At 39.3% G+C, this 22548-nt stretch overlaps 1 long non-coding RNA gene across 2 annotated transcripts in view; it reads right to left on the minus strand.

The window, feature by feature from the left end:
* Positions 1-1945: 1945 nt before the first annotated feature.
* Positions 1946-22548, minus strand: part of LOC128645747 (uncharacterized) — a 198344-nt gene continuing 177741 nt past the window's right edge. For both annotated transcript variants that reach the window (XR_008400138.1, XR_008400137.1), the window contains exon 3: positions 1946-2474. This is a non-coding gene — a long non-coding RNA (uncharacterized LOC128645747). The remainder of the gene's footprint in view (positions 2475-22548) is intronic.

A 22548-nucleotide genomic window follows, 5' to 3' on the forward strand; every position in this document is an offset into this window, starting at 1 on the left:
GTATATGTATATATGTGTGTACATATGTATTTGTATGTTAATATGTGTATATATGTATGTAAATACACACATATATATATACACATAAAAATACATTAATACATCTGTACACACATTTACATAAATATAAAAGCAAACACATATTTAGACATGTGTATGTATGTATATATATATATATTTATTTTCCCAACACCTTATACCATCTATTTTTGAGCCTTTATAACTTTTTTATTAAAAAAAATTGAAGAATGTTTATCTATTTGATGATTAGAATTTAATTTTATAAAAGTTCTTGCTATTGGCGGCCTAAGTGCTATTGCATTGTCTTTTTATACTTTAAAATATATATTATCGCATTATAAAATAAAATGCACACCACTAAATCTCCTAAAGGTGTATCATTCATGTCCTACTTTCTCTAATGTATCCACCAGAACTCCCACTACACTATTAACCCCTAAATCACCAAAAACTTCACCACAAACCAACCCCACAACTCTATCAACCCTCAACCCATAAAGCGCCATAAGCCACAACAGTAAACACCTAATAGCTTACAATTATGACACTCTTAAAAAGAACATAATAGCTGACCTCAGTTCTTGGAGATCCAAACACCTTAGCTGACTGGGGAGAATGGGGGCAATAACCAAGAACATATTACCTAGACTTTTGTATATTTTTCAAACCGTCCCAATCCCTCTTCCATCTTCCTATATATCCTCGGTACACAAACTTATCAATGACTATATTTAAGATGGAAAACACCACAGGATTAATAAAAAAATGAATGAGTCTTCCTAAAATTTCAGGGGGATTGGGAGTTTCAGACTTAGAAAAATACAGACAGGCAATCTTTCTAGAAAGAGTGGTAGACTGGTGTACTTATTACTAAGAAAAGATTTGGGTCAGGATAGAACACCAAATATATCATTATCATCATCTAGGATAATTGTGCTGGCTAGATGATACCGGGAAACTGGTAGATTTCCCTGACAACTATATAATTGAAGAAACATATATAATGTGGGATAGATTAACAGTTAAATATCCACTACTTTCCTCTAAAGCATCACCTTCAACACCGATTCTGGCTAATCCAGTATTTCCCCCGGAAAAGGAAATAATTAAATTAAACCTGCTAGATAGACAATGTAACCTCCCCTTTTTATTCTATCAGAGGCCAGAAAAATGCATTCTAGATCGAAACTCCTAGAATTATTTTTTTTACATATCTTTGATAACTGGTTCTTTTACTTACAAGTACATTCATTTATACAACGTAACAAGGGGAAAAACAACTTGTTACGCACTCAAAGAATTTTGAAAAATTATGCATGTCACAATCACCTACTAGACATACCTTATCTTATATATACTGTATATAATATGTTACAACAGGTCTCATTAGGCACAGAACACCAATATATGAAACGTTGGGAAAAGGAGTTAAACACTAACATCTCCAGGAGATATGAACAAAATATATAAAAGAACAATGAAAGCCTCTAACTCAGCTCAAATCTTAGAACTTAACATTAAAATTTTACACCGCTGGTATTTTACTCCCACACGTTTAAAGACTTTATACCCACAGACATCTGATCTATGTTGGTGCTGTAAACACAATGTTGGAAATATGGGACATATATGGCGGAATTGTACTAACCTAAACCCTTTATGGAAGGGAGTAATATCCCAAACAGAAAAACTGCTGGGGATAAATATACCATAAGACCCGCTAATATGGCTTTTAAATAAACCTCCAAGAAAATTACCTGCAACACATTTAGCCATTCTTCAAATGGCGAGTAATAGGGCTAAAACATGAATTGCTCAATTTTGGAAACAAGAATAATCTCCTACTATAGCCCAGTGGGTAGATACTATACATAAAGCTATACAATTAGAGGAATACCACTACATGAAAATAATGCGCCAAGACTTCTTTCATGAGTTGCTCTTTATTTTGGAAGATTACTTATACAACAAATACGCTAAATGATTTGCTGATATAAGACACAACTTTATGACAGCTTAGAGGTCACTTTGGTTGGATTTGTGGGTGAGACTCTTTCCTCTCTCTTTTCTGTTAAAAACAACATGAGGTTATTGTTATTAATATAATGGACATTTAATTAATATGTTTTACTTTGCTGGACCCAATTCTGTACTTGTCCATTTGATGTGGATGTATCTATAACTTATATTACCTCAATAAAAAGGTTTATATAAAAAAAAAAAAAAAAAAATCACTCAATAGAACTGCCAGGAAACTGACAGCAAAAAATGAGTGTGCAGCAGCACTGCATGAAGAGCGGATGGAAGAAGAAGAGGAGCTGCCGAGGAGCCGCCGCCAAGGAGTCACTGCTGCTGGACCCCTTGTGAATTACATCTGATGAAGACCCCTTGATTATTTTTTTTCATCCTGGATTTTTAGTGTTTTTTTCCTCCAAACCGCTTGTGGATTACATCTGATGAAGAAAAGAAGAGAAAGCCTTGGATTATTTTATTTATAGTGTAGTGGTATAAGGTTGCAGTGGGCCTTAAGGCGCTTTAGGGGTTAAAAGTGTGGTGGCATTAGGTTGCAGTGGGCCTAAAGGTGCTTTAGGGGTTAATAGTGTGGTGGGATTAGGTTGCAGTGGGCCTAAATGCGCTTTATGGGTTAATAGTGTGGTGGGATTAGGTTGCAGTGGGCCTAAATGCGCTTTAGGGGTTAATAGTGTGGTGGGATTAGGTTGAGGTGGGCCTAAAGGTGCTTTAGGGGTTAATAGTGTGGTGGAATTAGGTAGCGGGTGGGCCTAAAGGCGCTTTAGGGGTTAATAGTGTGGTGGGATTAGGTTGCAGTGGGCCTAAATGAGCTTTAGGGGTTAATAGTGTGGTGGGATTAGGTTGCGGTGGGCCTAAAGGCGCTTTAGAGGTTAATAGTGTAGGGCTTTGTATAAGGTATATTGGGTTGCTCTCTTTGTATTAAAAGAATAAGGAATAAACAAATGTATAAAATAATTTCATTAATATGTTTTTCTTTATTTTTTTAATCTGTATAGGCTGCTGTTCGTTTTTTTTAATTGAGTAACAAATGCACAAAATAAGCAATGTGCATGTCTAAAATGTAAAAGGGATCATTTACATTACATCTTCAATCTAAGTGGTGATGCTGCTTTAAAAATATCGCCAGTATCAGAACAGTATCGCCACGGAGATGTACAGAAAAACGCCTCTCGGCGAGACTGCCTTCAAACACTGATTTCAGCCCTTTTGAAAATTTCACTGGCAATCTCGATCCCACGACAGACCCCGTTTTTAATATATCACCAATACCACAATGTTTCAATCATTGGGTCCTTAGAGTTAAGCTGTATTAATTTGTAATTAGTTCTCAACCAATTGCTTATATATGATGCCTACAAAGAGGAAAAGGTCAGATGCATTATTGCCACCTTATCGGCAATAGAAGTAAGAAATCAAATATTGCTATAATTAACAATGATGTGCAGCATAGCCACTCCTGACATCAATACATTGTGTATGAGATTGTTTGCAATACTTTGTAATATTTATTTACCTTATCTGACATCTTCACTAAATAGAAAAAAAAAGATAAATTATTCATAAGAAGCCAATACAAATAAACAAAAAGCATAAGGTTTACACGTTTCATTCTGGACTGCTTCCACCTCGTAAACAAGCTTTTGTGATGCTATGGTGTTGTTGAGTTTATAATCTGGGTTTACTTACACTAAAAAGGCTTTTATGATATAAACAGCTAATTAAAGGGATGTAAAAGCTAAAGCTTTCTTGATTAAGAAAGAGCGTACAATTTTAAGAGACATTTTAGATCTAATTCTGTTAAAAAATGTATTTTGTTCTCTTTGTATAATTTGTTGAAAAACACATGTACATATAATTAGCAGTGGCAATACACTACTGCAGATAAAATCCAAAAGCCCATAATTCCAATAAAACACAAGCTTAAAGGCATATGAGACAATGCTTCTTTAGAAAACAATTATTGTTAAATCAAAGTAAACATAAAAGAAACAGATTCTGTTAAAAAAAACAGCAAATAACTTACTTATTTTCTTCCAAAATGAACAAATCAGAAATTCTCATTGTAGCCACTGCCTGCAGCTAGATAAGGGAGCAGACATGCTGAGAAATTTAGTTGCATTCTGCTTGTTCTGAGCATGGACTTTCTTAATTTCTGTCTCTCTAGTATTCACTGAGTAGTAAACTAGCTAATGTTACTCTAGAAGATTTATGACATCAAGCTAGATATGCTTCCTGTACAGAACCCAGCCACTTGTGGGGCTGTGACATGGAAGAAATGGGCACTGCACAAATTAAGTTAAAAAAAATTAAAAATAAAATAAAAGGGAAAATCATTTCACAATGATGAATAATACATTTTACAATTATTTCTATTAAATAGAAGCCACTGCTTAGTGTTTTTTTATATTACAACAATGAAACAGACTGATTTATATCCCTTTAATTAGTCTGCAGCATAGTCTTATGTTTACCCCTGGCATTCTTTAAGTCCCCCCCCCCCCCCCCGTGTTTGTCTTTAACACCTCTAATGGAAGTTTTTTTTTTTTTGAATAAATTTTTTTATTGAGGTTGAACAAAATGGTACATAAGAAATCGCCAATATACAATAATAACATTGAGATAGGACATACATTTTCAACGTGTAGACATAGTGCAGGAATAGCGCGATAATAACTCTAGGCATACATTCTGCCATTATTCCACATAAGTAAAAGTAGAGGTCTAGAGTGGATTGTGCTAGTATGTCCATGGAGAGTTTGTGTAGGTAATAATGAAACCTCATTTTTATATTGTATGAGAGATTTGAATGGTCCCCACATTGCAGTAGGGAAATATATATTAGGATAACTAGTCAAAAAAGTTTGGAGCAAGGGGGGGTTGGCTTTTTGATATTTGGGGGAGGAAGATGCAGCGGTCAAGAGCCGCTCTAAGTGGGTAATGGGGGGGGGGAGGGCGGAGCAAGTTAGAATGTTAGACTAATAATTACTTTTAGGTCTCTAAACTTTTGAGTACGGAGATAGGAGTGAATTGTTGCAACCCTTATATGGCAGTTTTGTGAGTCTATGGGAAAGGAAAACAGTACTAATTGTATATGTTCAGCTCATTGCATCTTGCTGAGATCTAGGTTATGGCAATACTGGAAGTAGAATGTAAGAAAATATTTCTCTAATTCTAATATAGCGTATCATAGCATTCATACTATAAAATATCCTATAATAATCTAAAAACTGTAGAGTAAATTCTGCTATAGGGAGAAGCAAGTAAGTCAAGGCAAATATATAACACAGGAGAACATAGTCAGATAATGCTTAACAGGAAAAAATAAGAGCTTCTCTGTCACATGATAGGTAAATTTGTAGAGGCTAAATATACAAAAGTCAAATAGACCTGTCTATATACCTGGGGAGACAATATGGCACATCTGCGAACCCTGATAACTAATAATATTAAGCTACAGCTGGGTTTGATTATGCGATAAGTGAGAGGCGTAATACTAGGTTCAAACCACACAAAATACCATGCTATCACATGTCAGCATCTTTTAAAATATCTTCTATCTGGAAGTTAGGGACTAGTAGATTCTGTATAACTTTGCTAAGGCTCTGTACAGACAATACCCTCTAAGAGGAAAGATTAGATTGTTGTTTGAGCTTGGATTATTACACTCTCTATCACCAGGGTAGTATAATTGTTCTGAGACTGGATGTGAAGTAGTTGTGGACTCAGGGCAATGTCAATAGGTGCTACATGTGTAACATGTGTACCCTCTCCCCTCTCCAGAACACAGGTGCTGGGTAGTAACAGAAGATAACTTAATCTATATATTTAATATAACATTTTGACTTATATAGCAATAGCACTTAGCGTAAGATTCATAACAGCCTATAGTATATGCCAGAGACAGTAACCAGTAGTGGATAAAATGTTGTGGATGCTTTTGATAAATGAGGCTGAGTGTTAAGCCAAAAAGGGGATATGTCTCCAATGTGATTATGGTTAAGCAAATTATATCACTTTAGTGTGAGCTTTACAGGTATCTATGTCAGCAGCCTACTATATCATGTGAAGCCTCTACTACAGCCTATATATAAAAAAGAAATAAAAAGGGAAAAAGCAGAAACACATCATATCTTCATTAGCATTAACAGCAAATATATGTGATATAAGAGTTGTTCTACTTATTAAAAAGAAAAAGAAAATAGTAAGGTAGTGATTAAAGTTATCAACAATTGTGTTTTATCAAAAAACATCCTGAACTGAAGCAAAGGCAAAACATTGTGAAGTATTATATGAACTTTTAGGAACACACATAGTCACTGCAGCTTATAGGAATATATATTAGTGTTAGCCAAGACCAAAGCGGATCTGTCTCTTAATTGAGTCCCATATAAGTCTGTCAGTGGCAAAATAAAAAGGGCCATTAAAGAGGAGAAAAAACGCTGTTAACACCAAAAGGGAAAACTATGGTCTCAGTTCTAGATCTGCTTCTGAGAGATGGAGTGTTGCTGGAAACTTATCCAATGCCTAACCTACAGCAGGACGTGGTCTGAATGGCTCCGGAGGCTCTTACCCTCAGAACTAGTAGTTGCTTCCAACTGCTGGGAACTATAGAAGTTCCTGTGTAGTGTGCGAATGTCAGGAGGTTCCGTGGGCACCGCAACTGCAGCGGCATGATGCAGCTCTCATGTGGCAACAGGACTAGAATGACTGGGTCAGCAGGAGTTAAGACTGATAGCCTGCGATGCGTCCGGCGATAATCTGGAGTTGAAGTCCGTCCACTGTTCCATCCGGCTGGAGAATCTAAGTATGAGCCACAGAGCACATGTGCTACAACAAGGTATGTCTTAGGTTTGGGATTCGGCTCACTTTCAAACTTAGTCTGGAGCTCCTCGGCGACCGGCCGCGTCACCGGGAGACCAGATGATGGTTTAATGTAGTCCCTGGAAGAGTCGCTACTAGTGCTGGGCTCTGATTTGTAGGTTAGACACTGTTTCTCCCGATCCTGTAAGACAGGGCTGACACGTATCTTATCCATGGTGGCTAGTTCCTCCAGGACTCTCGCTGGTGGGTTGTCTCCTGCTATGGCATCTCGCAGCCTGGAGGAAGCCTGTGTCAGTAAATATTCTGTGTCTCCTGCTGGCATATTGCTTCGTTTTTCGTTGAGGATTGCCGCCAGGGAATCAAACTGTCTATCCATCTTGTTGGCTAATAGACGTAGCAAGTCTAATGCTGTGGCAGACATCTTGGAATAAGACCGAACACCCTGATTGCCAATTAAATGTGTTGTTCCTCTAGAAGACTCGGTGTGCAGCTTTAATGATCGTTAGTCATATAATATGTGTCTCATAGTGTCCTTTAGGGCCAGGGAGTGAGTTTGCTGCAGCCTGCAGTTACCATCTGTCTGCTTAGGGCACTGAGTTCCATGCAGTGTTGCAAAATGGCTGCAGCTTAGGCGGGTTGTGTGAAAGTTATGAGCAGAGGAAAGTTCCGTGTTGGCGGGTTTGAATCCTTCTTTTGCTTTTGGGTCTTGTAGCTCTGATCTACCCAGTAGTAGAGGTCAATTTTATAAGGTCTAGTGTGAAACTGAGCGGTCTAGTTTATAAGTAGATATAATATGTGAGCAGAGCTCTCTCAATATGCGACCGCTCAGCCGCCTGGCTTACTCCGCCCCCCCTAATGGAAGTTTATTACACAAATCAACCACCCTTTCTGTGAAGAAGTGCTCATGCAACCTACTTCTAAAGTTAGGCTTCAAATTTGCAGGGGTTAAACACATAGTTAAAGGGACAGTCTACTTGAAAATGTTTATTGTTTAAAAAGATAATCTCTATTACCCATTCCTCAGTTTTGCAGAACCAACACTGTTACAGTCATGGCCAAAAATATTGGCCCCCCTGCATTTCTGTCAGATAATGCACCACTTCGCTCAGAAAATTGTTGCAATTACAAATATTTAGGCATTCTCATGTTGATTTCTTTTGTTTGTATTGGTATGACACAAAAAAGTAGAGAGAAAAAAAAAACAAATCTGACACATTCCACGCAAAACTCCAAAAATGGCTTGGACAAAATTATTGGCACCCTTAATTTAATATTTGGTAGCACACCCTTTTGAAAAAATAACTGAAATCAATTGCTTCCTGTAACCATCAATGAGTTTCTTACACCAGTCTACTGGAATTTTGGATCACTCTTCTTTCGCCAACTGCTCCAGGTCTCTGTTTTGAGATCTCCCCACAGGTGCTCTATGGGATTGAGATCTGGACTCATTGCTGACCAGTTCAGTAATCTCCAGCACTTTGTCTTATACCATTTCTGGGTGCTTTATGACATGTGCTTTGGGTCATTGTCCTGCTGTAAAACCCATGACCTCTGACAGAGACCCAACTTTCTGACACTGGGCCCTACATTGCACCACAGAATTCTTTGGTAGTCTTCAAATTTCATAAAGCCATGCACACAGTCAAGACATCCAGTGGCTGAAGCAGATAAGCAACACCAAAACATCATTGAACCACCATTATGTTTGACTGTAGGGACTGTATTATTTTCTTTAAAAGCCTCATTTCTTTTTCTGAAAACAGTAGAATGATGGGCTTTACCAAAAAGCTCCCAAAAGGATTTTGGCTTCCTCAGGTAAGTTTTGGCAAACTCCAATCTGGCTTTTTTATGTTTCTTTGTCAGCAGTGGGGTCCTCCTGGGTCTCCTACCATAGTGTCCCTTTTCATTTAGATGGCGACATATAGTGCGAGCTGACACATTTGTACCCTGTGCCTGAAAGTCAGCTTGAATTTGTCTGGAAGTTGATCAAGGTTCTTTATCCACCATTCAAACAATGCTTTGTGGCAATTTTTTTTATCAATTTTTCTCTTTCGTCCATGTTCAGGGAGATTAGCTACAGTGCCATGGGCTGTAAACTTCTAGACAATGTTGTGTATAGTGGACACAGGAACATTAGGATCTCTGGAGATGGACTTGTAACCTTGAGATTGTCCATGCTTTTCCACAATTTTTGTTCTCAAATCCTCAGACCATTCTTTCCTGCTTTTTCTCTTCTCCATGGTCAGTGTGGCACACAGAGACACACAACAGAAAGGTTGAGTCAATTTTTCACCATTTTAACTGGTTGCCGGTGTGATTTTTATATTGTCAGCACCTGTTAATTGATACAGGTGAGTTTAATTACAAATTACAGGAGCATCACAAACTTGGAATGCAATTATTTCTTACAATTTTGAGAGGGTGTCAATAATTTGTCCGGTCTATTTTTGGAGTTTTGCATGGAATGCGTCAGATTTGGCTTTTTTTCTCCACTTTTTTGTGTCATACCAATACAAACAAAAGAAATAAACATGAGACTGTCTAAACATTTGTAATTGCAACAATTTTTTTTGGGTGGAAGTGGTGCATTATCTGACAGAAATAGGAGTCAAAACCAGAGCTGGTAGTCAGCCGAGCCGAGTCAGGCGCCAAAGTGAGTAGTCAGACGAGCCGGAATCAGGAACAAGGAGAACAGCAGAGTCAGGAACAAGCCAGGGATCAGAAACCAGGAGGGACGTCAGACAGCTAGGTAATACACAGGAACAGGACCTCTCACAAACAGGTCTGAGACAACGCAAAAGCAAAGCATACTGAACAGAGGCCCTTTAAATAATAAGTGATGACATCACAATTCTGAGACTGCAACCTGTCTCACATGGATGATGTAATTATAGTAATTGGCTAACCCCAAAAAACGTTGAATAGACCGAAGACCAACTGGGCGAGGCCATTGCAGACAACTTGTCAGGATCCATGGAGAACCCTGCAACGGAGATAACATAACCTAGGAAGGTTACTTGAGTCTGATAGAACTCACATTTCTCGAGTTTACAAAACAGGCCGTTCTCACGTAGTCTCTGAAGAACCTGTGTAATATCAGAACGATGAGCCTCAAGCGTAGGTGAGTGTATGAGGATGTCGTCTAAATACACAACAACACACTGTTGCAACATATCTTGTAGGACATCATTAATAAATTCCTGGAAAACAGCAGGAGCATTACATAGGCCAAAGGGCATTACAAGATACTCATAATGCCCGCTCCTGGTGTTAAATTCTGTTTTCCATTCGTGGCCCTCCTTGATCCTAACGAGATTGTACGCTCCTCTCAAATCAAGTTTAGAAAAGACCGTTGCTCCCTTGTGGCGGTCAAAGAGTTCCGTAATGAGTGGAATAGGGTAAGCATTCTTAATGGTAATACGATTAAGACCCCTATAATCGATGCATGGTGTTAACTCGCCACCCTTTTTTCTTCACAAAGAAGAAGCCAGCCCCTGCAGGAGAGCAGGATTTGCAGATTATCCCCTGCCACAGAGCATTGGCAACATACTCCTCCATAGCACAATTCTCCACAACAGACAGAGGGTAAACCTGGCCCCGAGGAGGAATGGCTCCGGGTTGCAGGTCTATGGCACAATCGTAAGACCGGTGAGGAGGCAATGTACCGGCACGCACCTTGTCAAAAACATCTAGGAACTCTCTGTACTCCTCTGGCAATTGAAATACCGAAGAAGTGCACAAGACTTGAACTGGTTTCCGAAGACAAGTGGAAATACATTGCAGAGACCACGACAAAATTTCGGACCTGCACCAGTCGAGACTGGGATTGTGCTTTTGGAGCCAGGGATAACCCAGAACAACTGGAAAATGCGGAGAATTTATCACCTGGAACTGGAGGGTTTCAAAATGGAGAGCCCCAACAGCCATTGATAACGGAGCGGTCTCGTGAGTAATGAGTGCGGGCTGAAGGGAGCTGCCATCAATGGCCTCAATAGCAAGCGGAACGGACCAAGGCAAAACAGGAATGGAGTGCTTTGATGCAAAAGCACGGTCAATGAAATAGCCCGCAGCACCAGAGTCAACAAGAGCCTGGGTGACAATGGAGGAGTCCACCCAGGAAAGGACAACCATGACCAAATGTTTCTCCTTTAGTGGTTCCGGAGACGAAGATAAACCACCCAAGGTCTGCCCCCGACAGGACCTTAGGTGTGAGCGTTTTTCCGGCCGTGTAGGACAAGACTTCAAAAGGTGGCCCTGTAACCCACAATAGAGACAGAGCCCCTCCCTCCTCCTAAATGCCTTCTTCGCCGCGGAGAGACGCGTGAATCCCAACTGCATCGGCTCAGCAGTACCTGGTGACTCGGGACCAGGAGGCATGGGAGGAGAGGTAGGCATGGGTGGGAACCAACACGTAGGAGACAACGGAACAGGAGGCTTCCGCAAGCGCTCCTTGAAAGAGGGCCTCTCTCTGAGTCTGATGTCAATTAGGATCAAAAAAAGACTCCAAAGCCTCGAGATCATCTGGTAAATCTGTGGCAGCAACTTCGTCTTTAATCGTATCAGAGAGCCCATGAAAGAAGGCGGCAACAAGGACTAGGTGCAGCAGCGGAAACAGGAGCATAACTTGCGGAACAATTTGATCCAAATGTGTAGTGCGAGTCAGCAGGGTTTGCAGGGCTAGTGCAAATCCAAGTGGTGATCCTGTTCATCCATCATGGAAATGATGGTAGGTAAAGGTGGATTATTAGCACCATCAGGATTCATGGCCCTTGCGTAATGTCAGGGTGCCAGGAATCAGACTGAGACGACAAGTGCAAAAATAATCACACCTTTATTAATAGCAAAAAATAATAAAAAAGTCCACAAGTCAAATAACAAGCAAGGAGTCAAAACCAGAGCTGGTAGTCAGACAAGCCGAGTCAGGAGCAAAAGCGAGTAGTCAGACGAGCCGGAATCAGGAACAAGGAGAACAGCAGAGTCAGGAACAAGCCAGGGATCAGAAACCAGGAGGGACGTCAGAGAGCCAGGTAATACACAGGAACAGGAACTCTCACAAACAGGTCTGAGACAACGCAAGGGCAAAGCATACTGAACAGAGGCCTTTTAAATAATAAGTGATGACATCACAATTCTGAGACTGCAACCTGTCTCACATGGATGATGTACACCAGTCTGGCCATAAAAGGGCATGCAGGAAATGAGCAGCATCACACACTATGCACCAGAGTCAGCAAGAGAGGTGAGTAAAATGGCTGCCAGCAGCACATGGCAAACAAAGCAGGGAAAAAACCCTGACAATTTGGCCTAGGACCACGTCATGGTCTCTTCCTCTCTGGATCCCTAGTCTATAGCCACACTATGCATGCCTTCAACCAAACACACTGAGATAGATACAAACAAGGGTGACACAAGCCTTTTGTTATTTCCCTAGACACATACATAACACAGAAATGGACTACATTCTCAAACTGGGCTGGCTAAACATCCCATGACCCTTCAAAACTTTATATACACTGTAATAGATGTGCATTTGGATCCTTCGTGAGGATTGGAATGAGTTAGTAAGAAGCTGCTCATTCTCTTCGGATATTTTCGTAGCCGGATTGATTCCTGTAAAAGATCTGTTCTCTGCAGCTCCTGAGTGGTACTTTAACTTTAACTGTGTGTTTAACTCATTTGCACAATATAAACATATAGCATTGCAGTCGCTAGTGTTAAAATGACATGCTCTAACAAATTAGAACATGTATTTTTTTTCCCACACTACAATGGCCCTTTAAATTAAAAACTAATGGCGAAAACAAAGCTTGACTCATTTACAAATTATTTTTAAACACCAAATGCAGTAAAATCTCAATAGATTAGTTTTAAAAAAAATCACCAATTCTAACTAGACAGAACAGTACGCACAAGTATGTATACCATTATTACTAAATACAGATGTGACACTACTAGAAGGCAGCCTGATTCTCATGATGAAATTCTTGTTGGTAAATAATTTAAATAAAGGGGCATTAAAGTGATGGAAACTTTCTCCTTTGTATAAACAGATCTGGATATTTTAGATGGAGTTTAATTAATCAGTTGTAATGAAGATACGCTCTAACTTACTTTTTAATGTAGCACTGAAATTCAAATACCCCGGGTGCTCCGGCTGCCCACATCAAAATTAAAAAAATGTTGTGAGCTAACAGCTTGAACGGTTCTCCAATCGGTGCTCTAGCCATATGGCACTTTTTTTTTTTTTGTAGCTAGAGCTGTAACAGAAATGCAGGGGTGCCAATATTTTGGCCATGACTGTATATTAGTACACTTCTAATTTCTCTGATTACATTGTATCATCTGCAGACTGCCCCCTTATCTCAGTTCTTTTTACAGACTTGCATTTTAGCAATTCAATGCTGACTCATAAATAACTCCATGAAGTGAGCACACTGTTATCTATATAACACACATGAACTAGCAGTGCTTAACTGTGACAAACTATCACAATGCACTGAGATAAGAGGCATCCTTCAAGGGCTTTAAAATCAGTTTATGAGCCTACCTAGGTTTAGCTTTCAACAAAGAATACCAAAAGAACAAAGCAAAACCGATGATAAAAGTAAATTGGAAAGTTGTTTAAAATTACATGCCCTATCTGAATCATGTTTGTCCCTTTAAATGCAGGCAATAGTGCAATAACAACATTCTCTAACATATTACTGAATTTTCTTTTTGCACTTGAATCAGCTTGTGAATATGAATTCCTCGCAGGTTGTTTTTTTTTAATGTTAGTTTATATCTTATTTACCTGCAAAAATATATAAAATGCTTGAAACATGAACACTGAATTGCAGAACTGAAAATATAACTTTAACAATAATAATAATAATAATAATAATAATAAAAAGTTTGTATTAACTCTGATTCTTTGCTTCAAGGGATATCAAACAGTGAATACACGCTAAGCATAGGGTTCACACCCAGCTGGTATTTTACCAACAGTGCCAGTATTTTTAAGGTTCGGGTCAAAGTTGAAAATAAGGATTAAATGCAGAAATAAAAGATGCTAACATAATGATTATCCAAAGCCAAAGTTACCCTTAGAACAATATGTAGATGCATTTTTGTAATTATATTAGATGTTTAAATATTGAAGATATGTGTAAGCGTTTAGGACTCTAGTTTCTGTAAATTAATCGGCACCGTTTAAACTATTTTTCTATTTATTTCTATCTTTTCTTGAGATCAGTTAGAGACAGATATAAATCAGGAAATAAAAAAGTTTGTGCAAACAAGGGTATGTGGAAACCCTGTCAGATAATCTTATGTTCCACATAGCCTTGTGTAGTATAATGATAGTTTTAAGTACACATAAATAAATATGTATAGTAAAATCTCATACTGTTTAATATCCCTATAATTCCTCCATGGTTTACCCAACCAAACACTGATCGTTTTATGAGTCACCACATTACAGGTTTAGTGACTTTTAGATAAGCACTATCTGAGAATCCGCCCTGGGCAAACAGGAACTGAGGTTTATAGGGAGCAGGGAAAGTGCAGACTGGGTGTCAAGGGTTTTATTTAATCTCTAGAATATTGTTTTTATTTTGTAACAAAACTATCAAGCAAAGATAAGAAGAGAATTACAAACAGTGTAGGTGCTGTGTGCAGCTGTCTCTATCTTTCTCGGCTCCAGGGATTGCTCACCCCTTTATTCTGTTATATTATCTGCATTCTTCAGTCTTCTCCCACTGACGCTCTTTTTCTTTTCTGTCTTCTTTTGTCCTTTTCTATTTCTTTGTGCACATAGGCCATCATTGTTAAAGAGGCATTGTAGTGTGAAATTGTATGATCTAATAAGTCATTACAGCACTTCATTTTTGCACTGCTTACCATGGAACTGTGTTTAACCTGCACAAATGGATTAAACACGTAGGTAAAGTCCTGCTCGGCAGCTGAGCTACTGAGTTGAACACAGCCAGTGACTGGTAGGTTGTGCAACTGCCGCTGCCAATTGGCTAACTGGCTCTTTATTGCTTGAGACTAGCACTTTTGTTGCCAACGGTTTAGCTGTGTGTTGGTTTATTTTGAGGGGACAGCAAATTTACACTGTTATACAGGCTGTACACTAACTACTTCACATTGTAGCAAAGTGTCATTTCTTCAGTGTTGTCACATGAAAAGATATAATAAAATATTTACAAAAATGTGAGGGGTGTACTCACTTTTGTGAGATACTGTATATATGTATGTGTGTGTGTGTATTTCTGTGTGTGTGTATGAATGTGTGTATGTATGAGTGTGTGTTTGTTTATGTGCATGTACAATATATGTAACTGTACTATTTTTACTGCTTAGTACAATACATGTGTGTGTGTAAGAGTCTGTATGTATGAGTGTGTGTATGTATGTATTAATGTGTGGGTGTATGTATATATAAGTGTGGGTGTGAGTTTGGGTGTTTGTATATAGGGGTGAGTGTGTATATGTATGGACTGTACTAATTTCATTGCTTAGTACAATACATATAAGTATTACTGGAGGAGAATGTGGACCAATATCTATTATAATTACAATAAATTGTTTTGTCCTGTGGTTTTCCTGTGGCAGTAAATATTTCTTCACCCAGACGGCAAGTACCCTTGGCTCACCCCTGACTTTCCTGTTCCTTTAAAGTCCGAAAATCACGTGAAAAGCTGTTTTGATGGGTTGTAAAGCTGCTGTCATGGTCTTTCAATGCAAATTTTTGATGACGTGTACATTATGTAAAGCCACTGGTAGAGCACAGAATTACCTGTTCTCTGATAGGTTTGAATGGCCACAAATTGAAAAACACCATGAAAACCTGCAATGCACTTCACTCAGTTTTTCTATTGAATTGAAATAGGAATGAAAGAAGACAGGGAAAAGGGAGAAGTGAGAACAAATACAAAAAGAATTGTACTTATTACCTGATTTTTTTCAATACATTTTTTTTACTGCCCATTTGTAAATTATCCCCAATCAATTATATCCTATTATCTCCCATTTCTCCCTTCCTAACTCTATTCCCTGGAACTTTCTCATTTTCTCCCTCTGACCCCCCCCCCCCCGCCTTTTTTCCTTTGCTTATTTAAGGCTCTGTTTATTCTCATTTCCTTGGTCATGCTGTCTGGTGTCCTGGTAACTATCATACAAGTGAGCCTGAAGGGAGGGGGACTAAGGGACACTGAAAACGAGCATGAGGGAGGGACTGATTTCATGAAACGACAGGAGAAGACAAATGAAGGATGCAGCTAGGGCTAATAATGACCTCACAGTCCCCCATATTCAAAATTTTAACAAACGATCATTCCATTTGTTAGATCTTTATTAGATCAGGTTAGATCAACTTTTTTTGTTAGATCTACTCTAAAATATGAAATATTAACAAACTTTTTCAGGGGGGCTAACCCGTAGCCAGCCCCCTCTCAACAAAAATGTTGACAGCTCCACATTAGATCAGGATTGATAAGCCAAAAGTTTTGTTACATCTAGTCTAATTACTAAGATATTGCATTTTTAATGGGAGGGGGGGCTAGCTTAACTGAAATCTGAACCAAATTTAATTGATTTTGATAGATATATACGTTAGATAAGGTTAGATCAACTGTTTTTTCCGTTAGATCTATCATGCAAGAGGCGTTATTTACAATCCTAGTTTGTGTGTGGGGAAGGGGTGATCACTGGGCTAGCCCCCCTCAACTGAAATCTGGACCAAAGTTTATTGATTTTGATAGATATACGTTAGATCAGGTTAAATCAACTGTTTTCGGTATGTTAGGCGGTATTCGGTAGCATGCAGGAGGGCATGTCCATGCACAGACCACTCAGAGCTTCTGCACGCACTGTGTACATTTGGCCTGTGAGGGACGTTATTATAACCCCGCCCCAAAGCTCTGCACAAGACCAAGAGACATTCAGCAGTGACAGACCACGCCCCCCACATACCACCAGGGTGTAGGAAGCAGGGAATGGAAGGCTATTCTACACTTTATGGGATTATTTTATAGTTCACACTTGTCCTATAACAGAAGAAATAAATTCTTTAGTATTGTGTTCTATAAAATTACAAGTAATGCATCTCCTATTATCACATTTAATATTGCTAATTGAGCTCCATACCGCACTCCAATACCAGCGCTGCAGTGAGCAGGTTTTACGTGCTCGTGCACGATTTCCCCATAGACATCAATGGGGAGAGACGGCTGAAAAAAAGTCTAACACCTGCAATAAAGCAGCGTAAAGCTCCGTAACGCAGCCCCATTAATTCCTAGGGGGAAACTAAATTTATGTTTACACCTAACACCCTAACATAAACCCTGAATCTAAACATCCCTAATCTGCTGCCCCTGACATCGCCGACACCTACATTACACTTATTAACCCCTAACCTGCCGCCCCCGACATCGCCGCCACCTACCTACACTTATTAACCCCTAATCTGCCGCCCCGGACATCACCGCCACCTACATTACATTTATTAACCCCTAATCTTCCGCCTCAACGTCGCCGCCACCTACATTATACTTATTAACCCCTAATCTGCCGCCCCCAACGTCGCCGCCACTATACTAAAGGTATTAACCCCTAAACCTAACCCTAACACCCACTAACTTTAATGTAATTTAAATAAATCTAAATAAAACTTACTATTAATAACTAAATAATTCCTATTTAAAACTAAATACTTACCTATAAAACAAACCCTAAGCTAGCTACAATATAACTAGGTTAGGTAAACTTAGGTTTTATTTTTATTTCACAGGCAAGTTTGTATTTATTTTAACTAGGTAGACTAGTTAGTAAATAGTTATTAACTATTTACTAACTACCTAGCTAAAATAAATACAAATTTACCTGTAAAATAAAACCTAACCTGTCACACAAAACACCTAACCTTACACTACAATGAAATAAATTACATTAATTAGCCCTATCAAAATAAAAAAAGCCCCCCCAAAATAACAGTAAAACCCACCACCCACACAACCAACCCCCCAAATAAAATCCTAACTAAAAAACCTAAGCTCCCCATTGCCCTGAAAAGGGCATTTGTATGGGCATTGCACTTAAATGGGCATTTAGCTCTTTTTCTGTCCAAACCCTAATCTAAAAATAAAACCCATCCAATAAACCCTTAAAAAACCTAACACTAACCCCCGAAGATCCACTTACAGTTTTTGAAGACCGGACATCCATCCTCAACGAATCCGGGAGATGTCTTCATCCAAGCGCCAAGAAGTGATCCACCAGATGGGCAGAAGTCTTCATCCAGACGGCGCGGAGCGGCTCTATCTTCAAGACATCCGGCATCTTCTTCAATCGATGTCTTCTTGAAGAATTAAGGTTCCTTTAAATGACGTTATCCAAGATGGCGTCCCTTTTATTCTGATTGGCTGATAGAATTCTATCAGCCAATCGGAATTAAAGGTGAAAAAATCCTATTGGCTGATGCAATCAGCAAATAGGATTGAGCTTGCATTCTATTGATTGGAACAGCCAATAGAATGTGAGCACAATCCTATTGGCTGATTGGATCAGCCATGAAGCTCAATCATATTGGCTGATTGCATCAGCCAATAGGATTTTTTCACCTTTAATTACAATTGGCTGATAGAATTCTATCAGCCAATCGGAATTCAAGGGACGCCACTCTTGGATGACATAATTTAAAGGAACCTTCATTCTTCAAGAAGACGTCGATTGAAGAGGATGCTCCGCGCCGGATGTCTTGAAGATGGAGCCACTCCGCGCCGGATGGATGAAGATAGAAGATGCCGTCTGGATGAAGACTTCTGCCCATCTGGAGGACCACTTCTTGCCGCTTGGATGAAGACTTCTCCCGGCTTCGATGAGGACTTCTCCCGGCATCGTTGAGGATGGGATGTCCGGTCTTCAAAAACTGTAAGTGGATCTTCAGGGGTTAGTGTTAGATTTTTTGAAGGGTTTATTGGGTGGGTTTTATTTTTAGATTAGAGTTTGGGCAGAAAAAGAGCTAAATGCCCTTTTAAGGGCAATACCCATACAAATGCCCTTTTTAGGGCAATGGGGAGCTTAGGTTTTTTAGTTAGGATTTTATTTGGGGGGTTGGTTGTGTGGGTGGTGGGTTTTACTGTTGGGGGGTTGTTTGTAAAAAAACAATTTTTACAGGTAAAAGAGCTGATTTCTTTGGGGGCAATGCCCAGCAAAAGGCCATTTTAAGGGCTATTGGCAGTTTAGTGTAGGCTAGGTTTTTTTATTTTGAGGGGGCTTTTTTTATTTTGATAGGGATATTAGATTATTTGTAATTATTTTAAATATCTGATAATTTATTTTTTATTTTGTGTAATTTAGTGTTTGGTTTTTTTTTGTAATTTAGTTAATTGTATTTAATTAATGTAATTTATTTAATTGTAGTGTAAGGTTAGGTGTTAGTGTAAGACAGGTTAGGTTTTATTTTATGGGTAAATTTGTATTTATTTTAGCTAGGTAGTTAGTAAATAGTTAATAACTATTTACTAACTAGTCTACCTAGTTAAAATAAATACAAACTTGCCTGTGAAATAAAAATAAAACCCAAGATAGCTACAATGTAATTATTAGTTATATTGTAGCTAGCTTAGGGTTTATTTTATAGGTAAGTATTTAGTTTTAAATAGGAATTATTTAGTTAATGATAGGAAATTTTAATTAGATTTATTTTAATTATATTAAAGTAGGGGGTGTTAGGGTTAGACTTAGGGTTATGTTTGGGGGTTAATAACTTTAGTATAGTGGTGGTGACGTTGGGGGCGGCAGATTAGAGGTTAATAACAGTAATGTAGGTTGCGGAGATGTAAGGGACAGCAGATTAGGGGTTAATAATATTTAAATAGTGTTTGCAATGCGGGAGTGCGGCGGTTTAGGGGTTAATATGTTTATTCTAGTGGCGGAGATGTCCGGAGCGGCAGATTAGGGGTTAATAATGTTATTTTAGTGTTTGCGATGCGGGAGGACCTCGGTTTAGGGGTTAATAGGTAGTTTATGGGTGTTAGTGTAGTTTTTAGCACTTTAGTTATGAGTTTTATGTTACAGCTTTGTAGCGTAAAACCCATAACTACTGACTTTCAGTTTACGGTATGGATCTTGACAGTATTGGCTGTACCGCTCATTTTTTGGCCTCCCAGGCAGACTCGTAATACCGGCTCTATGGAAGTCCCATTTTTGAAAGCTCTGGTAGTTACGTTGCGTTACGGCCAAAAAAGTGTGCCGTGCCGAAATACCTGCAAGACTTGTAATACCAGCGGTAATGAAAAAGAGCCATAAGGCTGCTTTTTCACTCATAACGCAAAACTTGTAATCTAGCCATTTATTATTTATTATTATTTTACTAATTACACAGTTTTAAAAAGAAAACTGTCTTTTGTGCTCCTTTATCTGTAGGTCTGTACAGAGGCAGCTCTATAATCAGATGAGTTAGGCGGCTGCCTAAGGCCTTGCGCTGACTGGGGCCTTGCTCACAGTGACAGTGGGACAAAATATTTACTCTCGGCATAGCGTCTGAAAGCCATAAGTGGTACAGTATACATACTATAGTATCAGGAGCTGGTCTGCCAGATACAGATGGTGGTACAGTAATCTGTCAGCCACAGACTGTGGTAAAGGACAGCTACCATCAGCATACACACACATGGTGATAAAGCATACTTATTATTAAATGCCTTCAAACAATCCATATGTTCTATCACATTAACTCCCCCCAAATCCTGTCACACTCACCTTCTCTTGCACTGTCACACTCACCTAACAATCCTGTCACACTCATCCTCTATCACCAGCTCCCATAGCTCTGCCCACCTATTCATTATTTACATTCTGCAAAAAAAAAAATACACTGCTGCGGTCTCAGGCTGTGACACAACAGCCTCTGCGGACCGTCCAGACATTGTAGCAACAGGGGAAGGGAGCTGGGATTGTGAGAAGTGGAACCGGGGATCTTCAGTCATATCAAGTCAGTGTTTTTAAAACTGTGTTTTTTTCTTGACTAGTTGACAGGGCCCTTTCTTGGGGCAAAGTGACAGCAGCACAGCTATTTCAGAGCTTGCAGTGTGTCACAGCCTTAAGTGGCTGTATGTGTGATGTGTGTGCATATGAATGTATGTCTGATGTACGTGCATATAAGTGTGTGTATGTGTGATGTGCTTGCATATGAGTGTGTGTATGTGGGTGTATGTGTGATGTGCTTGCATATGAGTGTGTGTATGTGGGTGTATGTGTGATGTGCTTGCATATGAGTGTGTGTATGTGTGATGTGCTTGCATATGAGTGTGTGTATGTGTGATGTGTGTGCATATGAATGTATGTCTGATGTACGTGCATATAAGTGTGTGTATGTGTGATGTGCGATGTGCTTGCATGTGAGTGTGTGTATGTGTGATGTGCATGTGTGATGTGCTTGCATATGAGTGTGTGTATGTGTGATGTGCTTGCATGTGAGTGTGTGTATGTGTGATGTGCTTGCATGTGAGTGTGTGTATGTGTGATGTGCATGTGTGATGTGCTTGCATATGAGTGTGTGTATGTGTGATGTGCTTGCATGTGAGTGTGTGTATGTGTGATGTGCTTGCATGTGAGTGTGTGTATGTGTGTGTATGTGTGATGTGCTTGCATATGAGTGTGTGTATGTGTGATGTGCTTGCATGTGAGTGTGTGTATGTGTGATGTGCTTGCATGTGAGTGTGTGTGATGTGCTTGCATATGAGTGTGTGTATGTGTGATGTGCTTGCATGTGAGTGTGTGTATGTGTGATGTGCATGTGTGATGTGCTTGCATATGAGTGTGTGTATGTGTGATGTGCTTGCATGTGAGTGTGTGTATGTGTGATGTGCTTGCATGTGAGTGTGTGTGATGTGCTTGCATATGAGTGTGTGTATGTGTGATGTGCTTGCATGTGAGTGTGTGTATGTGTGATGTGCTTGCATGTGAGTGTGTGTATGATTGATGTGCTTGCATGTGTGTGTATGTGTGATGTGCTTGCATATGAGTGTGTGTATGTGTGATGTGCTTGCATATAAGTGTGTGTATGTGTGTGTATGTGTGATGTGCTTGCATATGAGTGTGTGTATGTGGGTGTATGTGTGATGTGTTCGCATATGAGTGTGTGTATGTGTGATGTGCTTGCATATGAGTGTATGTGTGTGTATGTGTGATGTGCTTGCATATGAGTGTGTGTATGTGGGTGTATGTCTGATGTGCGTGCTTATGAGTGTGTGTGTGTATGTTTGATGTGCTTGCATATGAGTGTGTGTATGTGTGATGTGCTTGCATATAAGTGTGTGTATGTGTGTGTATGTGTGATGTGCTTGCATATGAGTGTGTGTATGTGGGTGTATGTGTGATGTGTTCGCATATGAGTGTGTGTATGTGTGATGTGCTTGCATATGAGTGTGTGTATGTGGGTGTATGTGTGATGTGTTTGCATATATGTGGGTGTATGTGTGATGTGCGTGCATATGAGTGTGTGTAAGAAGGTATATGTGTGATGTGCTTGCATATGAGTGTGTGTGTAAGAAGGTATATGTGTGATGTGCTTGCATATGAGTGTGTGTGTAAGAAGGTATATGTGTGATGTGCGTGCATATGAGTGCATGTATGTGTGATGTGCTTGCATATGAGTGTGTATGTGGCTGTATGTGTGATGTGTTTGCA

This window comes from Bombina bombina, chromosome 1, assembly GCF_027579735.1.
Source record: "Bombina bombina isolate aBomBom1 chromosome 1, aBomBom1.pri, whole genome shotgun sequence".
NCBI lineage: Eukaryota > Metazoa > Chordata > Amphibia > Anura > Bombinatoridae > Bombina > Bombina bombina.